Below are 8,735 nucleotides of genomic sequence, written 5' to 3'. Positions count from 1 at the left end.
TCAAACAAACTGCTCTTGAAAAGAATGGAACCTCTTTTCTCCCTGGTGGCCCGGTTATAACATTGCCTAATAGCTTATTAGGGGTTAGGTTTGACTCCTTCAACTCTTAACTAGAGTTACAATATGGACTCTTCTAGAGTATTATTCAACACGATAACATGGCTAGCCCCTTTTCCATGAGTAATGGGGGTTGATGTTGTGTTCTCTCGAATTATGCTAGTTAAAACAGAAATATCAACCTCTGAGTGGCATAACTTTTGCATCCGAACTCTGATTGAAGTGATTCTTGCGCTAATGGAAAGGTATTTTTGTGTAAAATAGGAAAAATGGTTTAGCACTAATGTGGTGAAGTTTTACCCCCAAAAAATGTCATTTGATGTCTCAAAAATGTTCCCGAAAAGTTTCAGACTTCAATTTACCCAACTAGGTCCCACCAGTGAAAATGGTCCTATGCACTAATTCTTCCACTTTTTCCACTCTAAAAGGATCAAGACGGATGACAAACAATATAATGATCTAATCCAAATCACTAGAAATTGTCCTTTTAACCCAAATTTAATAGAAGGGAAGTCTGAAAGCCTCTACAATCACTCTCTATCCCTTCTACACTCTAGGGTAACTCCCTAGTGGTGCTTTTCACACAGTAGATTGGTTGTTGCAACAAAATAAGTTGTTGCCTTGCATTTTTACACAGGTTTTACAGGTTGTTATATTGGATATAAGGTCATTTTGACTCGTACCTCCTTAACCATACTTCAAAATTAATAGATAATCACATATTTGGTTAGGATAGCTCAAGTAGACCAAAATCCATAGGTTACATGCTATATCTTTGAATTATTTTGGCTGCTAATATCTACTGTAGAAATATGTTATGTTTTTAGCATTTTTTTTTACGCAGAACAAACAATTCAAGAACGTCTCCACCCCATTGACTTCATACAAGGCATTGGACATAAACTGAAGTTGTTAGGTGATATTTAGACTCCTCCATTGGTTGTTTAGGAGATGTTGAGCCTAAATAGCAAGATCTTGGGCCAAAGTGACAATGGATCTCTACCCTATGTGCTCATCTAGCGAGGCTGACAAGACCTTAGTCACCTTACTACAATGATCAATAACAAGAATGATGAAAAGTTACATGTAAAAAAAAAAAACAAAGTTGTAGTAAGCATAACAACTAAATAAGGTCGAAATCCAAAAGAATAACAATAAGGCATGGTGATGATCAAAAGATTAGAAAACTAAATTGGAAAAATTGGACTTACCAAACCAAATACTACGAGGAGTCGATGTAACTATTATGAGAATAAATCCAAGAATACTTTCAAAATGGAACCTACAGCATTGAAAACCTTTGAATTCAAACTCCCATTTCCCATTATCCATGATCATCCTTTTGGCCATACAAAAATTTGATTGGTCTTGACATAACAAGGTTTATATCTACCAAATCAACTTGACAACTATATTAGAGTGCTTTCAGCGATAAATGGTCAACCTCCATCAAAAGGAAAATCTGGATTTGTTCATTGTAGACCAAAACATGTATCTTATCATTACACTTTAGATAGCTATAAATATTTTTGATACAGTTCTAATTCTGATTCAGTCCTGCTACTTGCAACCTTCTCTACAGGAATAATGAACATTAGGGTTAAACGAGTACTGATCTGAGGCTCTTACACATCCATAGAACTCAATATAAGGAGATACAAGCATCAGCATGCATGATTCTTGACTACCCTGGGAATTATAAGTTTAACTATATACTGCAAATGTCTTGGTGAAAACGGCTTCCAGTCAACATCTTCTACATATCCATCATAGCTTTTTAAAGGCCTTTCCAACGTAATAATGATGTCGACGTCACGAAGACTGCATCCATAGCTTCACTTAGAGAGCCTTTTGACATTGCCGTTATTCACCAATGAATGTCAGGCATTAATCTGATCATCAATGACTCATGGCATATGTACTTGCCCTCAGTTGAATGGATTATATAACTTTTGACATCTGTTTGGCCATTAACTGGGAGAAATTTAACCTCACCCACATAATCTTTTAGTACGTACCGCCCAGCCAAGATGTATCCCTTCATGCTACACTCGGTCTTATTAGGAAGAGTGCATAGTACATCAAGAACATAATAGGCCTTTCCTTGGAGAAATAATCGTAAAAATTAATTGCCAACACTTTCCCAGCAGCAAAAACAATTGATGGAGCTAAAACACCTGCCCTTGAGACCTTTTATAAGCACGTATGTTATTACATTTGTCAACAATACAGAAACCACTATGGTCAACCCCACCAATCTATTATAAAAAGTCTTGTACTACACAACTTAAGCAGTCATTATTGTGAGTTTAAATTCCTGCATACGAACTTTACTTGATAATACGATTGGTAAAAGATAATGGGAACTATGCTATTACAACTTAATAGATTTCTTTGGCTCGAATAAGAAGTCATTACTAGATGTATTTACAGGTAGGAGGCAAAATTCAGAAAAGCAGTACTATTGGCAACCAAAAACTTACTGAATATAAGTATTATAAGCTAAGATAAATAAAGAATCTACCACTCAACATTGGGACTCAGAGGGAGAAAACAATGAGGGGATCATTGATGATTAAATTGCAACTTTATACACTTGCTTACATTTCTCATAATCATGAAGAGCTCCCGGTGAAGCTCATAGCAATGACATTGTTAAGCCATAACATAGCTTCCCACATTTAATCCCCAAAAATGGATACTACTTTTGTTCTAAATGGCTTGAAGTGGCTAATCTTTGGCCTGGTAAATTCATAATAATTACAAAGATGATAGGTGAAATGTTTCTACATTAACCATTCAGGTCAATATAATCCCTTCAAACAAAATCCAACGGCCTATGAAATACTCTTTAGGAAATTTCGAAGTGTAAATTGCAATGCCAAATCTTTCACCCAAGATCAGGTCACAACAACCAATAAACTTATTTGCCTTGGTACATATTGAAAAAACAACTTGTTGAACCAGAGATGCAATGAAATTAAGGGAAGGATTTCTTGCCATTTAGCTCAAAAACAACTTGTGTCATTGGAGAGATGTCTCCATAGATATGCTTGCAACTTCATGAGCATCATGCTGAATCTTGTCATTGAAATGCTCTCGCAGAAACTCAACAGCCATAAATGTGCAAGCTGAAGCTGGGACATACCATATGACTCTGGCAGTACTTCCCCTGAAAAAACCTTTTGTTCCTTCAGTGCTCCTTATTTTTTGAAAAGCATCCAGCCAGCCATTGTACCTGCAAAAGACAGTTAATTTTTAGTTGGACTATCAATCAACTTCCAGGCTATACGTAGCCAGCCAAGATATACCTCAGTTCCCATAACAATTGAGCTGAAATAGTATGTACTATATAGGCACATGCACAAACCTTTTAGTTGATCCCTGTACTTGAAGTCGTGTTTTGATGACATCAAGTGGTGTTGTCATGTAAGCACTAACACCTGCATCAAGATTGTGAGCCAACAACCAAACAAAAAATCAAGATACACACATCACCAACATCAAGGTGAATTTTTCGTAAGAGAATGATGAAAATGAAGGAACTCCACAAGAACAGCTGACATAATCCAAAAGCAGTATTTGACCTACCCCCAGCAACACCTCCCAATACAAGTCCCTCAAACGAATTTTGGTCTTGCCACCTTGATCCAAGTGCCCATCTCCTTTTCCCATACTCAACAGTATCCTTCAAGGCTTCATAAAACATAACCTACAATAGAAACATAATACAACTTAAAAAGTTCCCAGCAGAAAAAGGGTATAGAAAACAATAACTACGTTCAAAAACTAGGGAGAAATTTATCATAGTCAAATATTATTACCATCAAGCCTGCAAACGGAACGTCTCTCATTAAGGTAGACCAGTAACTGCCAACAGACATGTGAGAAGTTAATAACAGAAACACATTTTAATGCCACCAAAGTGAAACAACTAACCATCAAACTATTGATAAAAAATAATCAGGACGAACTTAAAAAGTAAAAATTTATAAAGTCAGACATGCACAAATGGGCACTCATTTGTGGCATCTGTTATGTTCTCTCCTTTATCAGCCAGTATGCAGTTGGAGCAAAATTTTGTGGTTAGTGTAAAGTTTCGACCTTAAAAAGAAGTGATCTCCAATTTATGACCTATGGAACTGACATATTCCTCCTTTTTGGCATATGAAAGTCCATGGAATGGCTTTGGAACAAACCAATCCACTCTTAAATTAGCCTAAAACCCTTTAAACAACCTGGATCACCAATAGCACATCTGTGCACCGCGAGCGGGACCACAATGTGCAGGTTAAAGCTTGGCTTCTGGAATATTTTCAACCTTCATGCCAAGAAATTTTTAGATATTTTAGTAACACAAAAGGTAATAATAAAAAATTAGCTGCTGTCTAGCGGCTACAGGATTGATAAGAGCCTTTGCAAAACTACATGGATCAGTTTTTCATTCTTAGCTCTTCCACTAATGAGCAGCATCAAACGCAAAGGCATGCCTTTAATTTTGAGGGTTCATAATCTCTTTTTAGTAACTTTTTCTAGCATGTATTTACTATTTTTATTGGTTTGAATCTTTTCTCCATAAAAACCATAACCCTTCTAGAAGGCTACTGTAAGAGAATCTCCTTCAAAAGACAATATATCGGTGTTTGATCATTGATCAGTGTTATTGACACGCACTACTTATTACTGATGTTATTGTTAATACGATCCATTTGTACTGGAGCACTTCTCTTTACAAATATATTTTTGAATACAGTGTTTGACTATTGATCTCGAATTAGGCAATAGATTAATATCTGTTTAGAGAATTAGAGGGTTGAATAGATCAAGATATTATTTTTGTTGGTTTGAATTTTAGAATTAAACAAGAAAAATAAAAAACTTCATCACATGATAGTCCTAAATCATGCTAGAAACCTGCTGTAACAATATCACATGAAATAAATTGTTCAAGAATCAATTATAATCACTATTGAAGATTCATTAAAAGCACTATGGCAGAACATAGATCTGTGCATATCACCAACAGTGTTCCTATTCACAGCAAGAACGATAAACAAAATAACTAGGGATAGAGAATCTCTTCATTAGGACATCCTACTCGAGAAACTCAGCATGGCTTCAACATAGACATAGGTTCCAGATTAAGTAGATTAGTAATCTTAAAAAATTCTAAGTCCAGTAACCCATCGCTTCCATTACGTGACATACTGTTGGATGATTTAGTCTAATCTGAAGCCCTACTCATACAACATATCCACCTCGCAAATATTTTTATCTGATTGTGGGCTGCAATCCTTTTATCTCTGCAAACATATACATTTATCTTCTATCACCTATATAGCTTAGGTTCAAGATGACTTAGGCATTCCTTTTTCATGCACCATTATATTTCAGTTTCCAGCTGTGCTTCCAACTGATTTCATAATTTATGTGTATCTCCTTCAAAAGCTTCATCTTTGCACTTCTTTAAGTCTCATCCAAAGGTCTGCATTTGTTTTCGTTGTTTTCTTGTCTTTTACTTTGCTATAGTTTCTTTTGATAAATTATAAGACCAATAATAACAAGAGAAAATAATAGAGAATGGTGCACAATAGGCAATAGATTCATTATGAAAGAGGTCAAAATTATACATTCCATACATAACAAACTCAACTCCAACAAGGTACTAGAGTCTGTGTAAATCATAGTCTTAAAAACTGGCACCGGGTTTTGAACCAGATCACCTATCAAACTGGGGATTGAACGGGAACTGGATCAAACCAGATTCAATGAATGAGTATTGAAAAAATACATAAAATAATTGATTTTAAATGAAAATTAAAAATTAAAAAAAAATAAATAAATAAATAAATAAATACCTTTAAGATTTCAAACCCCAATTCCACACCATTAGAGACAAAAGAGACAAAGTTTGTTCATCTATATACCATGTAAGGGTGTACAAATACCAAAATGGCACTGAGGGCAATACATATCATCAACAAAATACATAATCAATGTAGGTCTAAATGGCCTCTAGAGTCCAAAAACAATGCTACAAGCTACTAGGCCACTGGCCTACTACAAGTACAAATCACTGATCAGCATGATATCCCATCAAACTCATCACCACTACTAGACATGGAATCATCAAAAGGAGCTGCATAAACATCATCTGCCTCAGAGTCCAAGGACTCCTCAGACTCCAAACAAGCTCCAAGATGACAAACAACCTCCAAACTTGCTGATGTTAATGATTGTTGCTGCAAAATTTTGTACTGTTGCAGAACTCTCCAAGCTCACATATGCTCACAAAAAGTCAAAAGTTAAGAAGAACAGATTTTGGAGGGAAACAGCCCATGGTTTCCCTAAAAAGTAAAAACCACTTCAAAGCCTAGCCCAAGGGTCTCCCACCTTGTCACATGCATTAGCTTCCAAACCGGGCTGGTTTGGTTCGTAACCAGACAGTTTAGACCAGTTGGTACCTAACCGGTACGAACCAGTCCCCAAACCAGGCTTGTCTTCCAGTTAGATATCCTTGGCTCGCTGACCGGCCGGTTTGACCAGTAACTGGTTCAAACCGGCCAGTTTCTAAAACTATGGTCTAAATCACTAAATATGTAATTACATGACGCAAGTCTAAGTTACATTTTCAATTCCATAAAGACATTAGTCATTATATTTTAACACCCTCCTTAATGACTAACTTGTTAACTTTAAAATCAAGCTTTTGTCTAAATTTTACAAATGTATCTTTGCTAATGGCTTGATGAATAAAACAGCTAATTGGTCCTGTGAAGCACAATATAGAAGTTATCTCTCTTTACATTGAACCTAAGTTGCACTGAAATGGATACAGGAACAGATACAAATGCGGAATTTGAAACGGATATGGCAAATTTTCAAAAAATATGGATATGATATAGCAAGTAAATGGCATATATATGTGATGACCTTACCAGAATTAAATCCCTAGATTCTAACTACTACAAATTAAACAAAAATTTATCAATTTAATACACAGATACATATCTAGCTTTCGTGTTTGAATTCGATCCCGAGCTGTCGTAGCTTCAAATTTGCTCCTGCTACAAAATGACCGAATCCTCCCTACCAAACTGGGCACAATCTCGGTACCCAGTTCCAGAACTGAGAATACTTCAAAATTGAAGCACTCTGGCCCCTGTGCCCAAAAGCTTCAAGAACAATTACCCAAATCTCAAATTTTGATTGAATTCTCCTCCGAACCACACTTCACCCCTATCGCAGACCAATTTTTCCTCCCCCCTTTCTCCATGTCGTAACCCTTCTCCTAACATGCCAAAATCATCACTTTCAACCCTCCACCGCCCTGGCAATGAAGCATGGTTTCTTGCCTTTTGTTTGTTACATGGCTCCTCACTGTTGAAGAATCTAGGGCATTCAAGTTAATTGAGATTCTTCTTTACGATGATAACTATTTGTGAGGTATTTTAACTTTTTCTTATTAGTACAATCTCCTCTTGATATCATTAGTGTATGTATTTCTTACTTCATCAAACAGTTACCAAAATACAAGAGACAAGAACACAATATGTTGGCTTTCTGCCAAGGCCAAAACCTCTTCCTCTTGGGGAGGAAAACCCGCACAAAATTCTTCTTATAGAGATTCCAATTGATGAATACCAAGACCATGACCCTTGACCTACTAGGCCACTCCAAGACCAAGACACCAATCCTCTTCATCACTATTATTGAAGTCATCACTGCCGCTACATCGAAGTCATCATTATTTTCACCACTGGGATCTTGTCGCACATTCACCTTTACATTATGCCGAGATCATGACTGTGTATAGTATGTCGAGAGTGTATTACTGTGGGATCACTTAGATCCTCATCATCACAACTAGGCCGAGACAGTGACTGAGTTTTTCTCCCTGCACCAAGATCATCATAGGAATGTTGAGACTATCTAGTATGCTAAGACAGTGATTGTGTTCTCTCCATATCTGAAGTCTTCTTCATCACAGATATGCCAAGACTGTGGTACCCATCCGAAAACAAAGATGCTTATCCGAAATATTGAACTATTGTACCCATCCAAATTTTTTGAGGTTGTGGACAAACCTCCGAAATTCTTCCTGTAACTGTCCTCCTGTACTTCCTGTACCCATCCGAAAATCTCAGGAAATCTGAGTTCTATACTCCCCTATACCATCCGAAATTACAGAGGAATCTGAGTTCATGTACCTCTGTTTTGCGCAGACCCTAGCTGAGTATATATAGTGGTTTCGTCTCCATAAATAACCCGACCTGAGTGTATGAAGAGATGTGTCCTTTTATAGTGAGTCAACATGATCTTCTGTTAATTCAATTTGATGGTCGACTTCTTCAAGAGGATTGTGCTTGTCTTGGAGGGTTGATCTAGCCACTATATTTACTCATATACATTACATATATGCTCAAGAAGAGCTTTTTAACATTTTCTTTGACTCTTTGACTTTCCTATAGCACTTCAACATGTGTTGGACCTATGTAATGAGCAAGAAACTCATTTAGAATTTACAAAAATAATATTTCTTTTCTTTTACAAGTACAAAGATCAAAATTACATTTATGAAGACTGAACCTAGTTACATTTTCTTCAACACTCCCTCTTAACTAGGGAGGTATTCATAATGGTACTTGATCATTCTCAATCTGAAGAATTTCCCATAA

The 8,735-nt window shown here is 36.4% G+C and overlaps 1 pseudogene across 1 annotated transcript in view; it reads right to left on the bottom strand.

Annotated features, from left to right (window-relative positions):
- Positions 1–2,604: 2,604 nt before the first annotated feature.
- The window catches only part of LOC149140723 (uncharacterized), a 193,936-nt pseudogene continuing 187,805 nt past the window's right edge, over positions 2,605–8,735 (bottom strand). Inside the window, exons 6-9 of the transcript XR_016264639.1 lie at positions 3,882–3,927; positions 3,649–3,769; positions 3,428–3,500; positions 2,605–3,295 (exon numbers count right to left, since the gene is read on the bottom strand). The product of XR_016264639.1 is annotated as an uncharacterized LOC149140723 (transcript). The remainder of the gene's footprint in view (positions 3,296–3,427; positions 3,501–3,648; positions 3,770–3,881; positions 3,928–8,735) is intronic.

The sequence above is a fragment of the Pinus tabuliformis genome, chromosome X (assembly GCF_031772625.1).
Source record: "Pinus tabuliformis cultivar Carrire ecotype Pingquan chromosome X, CPIR1, whole genome shotgun sequence".
Classification (NCBI taxonomy): domain Eukaryota; kingdom Viridiplantae; phylum Streptophyta; class Pinopsida; order Pinales; family Pinaceae; genus Pinus; species Pinus tabuliformis.
Note: the sequence above shows the minus strand (reverse complement) of the source record. Positions and strands in the feature narration are given on the sequence as shown.